Source organism: Poecilia formosa, unplaced genomic scaffold (genome assembly GCF_000485575.1).
Source record: "Poecilia formosa unplaced genomic scaffold, Poecilia_formosa-5.1.2 Scaffold490, whole genome shotgun sequence".
NCBI classification, from domain to species: domain Eukaryota; kingdom Metazoa; phylum Chordata; class Actinopteri; order Cyprinodontiformes; family Poeciliidae; genus Poecilia; species Poecilia formosa.
The window spans coordinates 367142-369370 of NW_006800429.1; positions in this window are offsets into that span (position 1 = coordinate 367142).

Genomic DNA, 2229 nt, shown 5'->3' on the forward strand with positions numbered 1-2229 from the left:
GTTTTAGTGAACCTGTCTGCCTTAATGTTGTATATGAAATATCAGGATTGTTATGTTACCGTATTTAATAGGAAGGAAAACAGGTTTCCATCATCATCATCATCATCATCTTCATCATCATTAGGTTCAGGATGTTTAAATCAAACTGAATCATTTCCAGCTGTAGAGTGATTCCTCTCTGTAGATAAAACTGGAATCAGAGCAGAGTTCTGCAAACACTGAATTCCTTTAAAGTTTAAATTATCATGTTTAAATCTGTTTTTGATTCATAATAACTGGAACATTAGTTGGTTTTAGTTATATTCCAACTCTCTGCTATGTTTCTTTATTATGCTGCTGTAACTGTTTGTTTAATTTTGTGTTAGACCTGCTTCTACCAGGTCTGGTAGTAATTATACTGCCTTGCTCAAAGGTCAGAGGGCAGCTGGAGATTAGAAAACTGATCTGGTTTGAGTTTGGTGAATAAAACTATGTAATTGGATTTTAACCAAGTTCATCAATAAAATCAAAAAGTTAATAAAACTTTAAATTCATCAAAGTTTTAATGATTTTAGAATTCAGAGTAAAAAGAGTCGGTGTATCATTTTGTCTTGTTTTCATCTTCATCGTTCTGCTCCTCATCACATTTCACTGCTCAGTGCTGAAAAGCACAGAGAAACGTTGCTTTGTCTGCATTAAAAATTTAAATTTTACAATTTAGTTAAAAACTTATTTGTATTTTAGCTTTGTTTTTCAGACCCCATGCAGATTTATAGAGGACATATCATGCAAAAGCCACTTTTTTAACCCTTAAACATTTTTTGTGTACTTTGAGTGCCAAGGAGTGCAAAAAACAAAAAGTAAATTTATTGTTTGTCTTTCTAGTCTATGGGTTATATTTTCCAGTCTGTTAATTTTTCTCTATTGCCTATAATGTATTCTTGTCTATTATGTCACAACATTTGCTGTGGAACTGATAAAAAAGGTCATGATTTTCGGCTAATCGGTTTTGTGAGACCTCTTTTTTGCTTTCCTATCAGTAATTTTGTAGTCCAAGTTCAGTTATGTCAAAGGTGCAAGTAAACAAGTCAAAATCTTCTGTTCATGTGTGTTTTAATGCACATGGTTCCCTACATAACCCCCTGGCATCAGAGCATCTTTGATTAAATTTTATTTTTTTGGGAATGTACCCACATTAGTGCAGAAAATCCGTTTGCACAGAGCACTCAAAGAGAAATGTTTCAGCAACCTCTGCCAGCATCAAGAGAGATTTTTCAAAAATACTTAGTCTGAGAAGTAACTTGATTGTGGGTCAGTTCCTTCTCTCTACTGAAACACAGCAAAGCAGTCAGCTGCTGATGACACTAAAGTGACAAAAAAGCTTATATTAGAAATAAGGTTTGTAGGGGTGCACCAAGTTATTGGTGCCGATTTCCTTAGTTTTGGGAGGTTGGTGATCAACTGATACTTACAGTAATCCCATGTATTTTCTAGGGTAATAAAATGTTTTGGATATTACGGTCAGAAGCTGTTGGTATTTTACAATTTTTTACTGTGAAATTTACAGACTTTCTTTTACAGTGTACACATGAAGCCCATCTTATCCCCTAATCTTATCTTCTTCAGCAAAGGTTTAAAAATCAGTCTCTGTCCTCTTCTGCTGTGTGACTGACAGACCGACCCACCAGGTCAGGTCTGAACATTTGCAGTTAACAATAATCTGTTGCCAACTCAGTAATTTTCTTGCTCTACTTCAGTGCTTCTCAAGTCCTCAGGCCTCCCTGCTCTGCATGTTTTAAATGTGCCTGTATTTCACAACAATTGATCTAAATGATTACATTACCTCATCTGCAGGCATCAAGTGCTGCAGAAGCTTGTTAATCACCTATAGATTCAATCCAGGTGTGTGGCAGTAGGGAAACACCTAAAACATGCTGGGAAGGGGGGCCTGAGGACTGGAATTGAGAAGCACTGCTCTACTAAGTGACAGCTAGTTTTTGTCAATGTTCAACACTAGGTGGTTGGTTGAAGTGAGGGGAGGAAGGGGAGTTACTATAAAAATGAGAAAAATCCTTCATCCGACCTCCAAACTTAAAGAAAAATCTTTAAAAAAAATCACACATTGATTGATTAGCACAATCTGGCAAATTTTAGGGACCTTTTGAATTCTTGACCACAGAAGCATCCTTGGAAGAAATGAGAGTGCTCCTTCCTCCATTGTGTAATCATCCTATCTAGCCACATGATGAA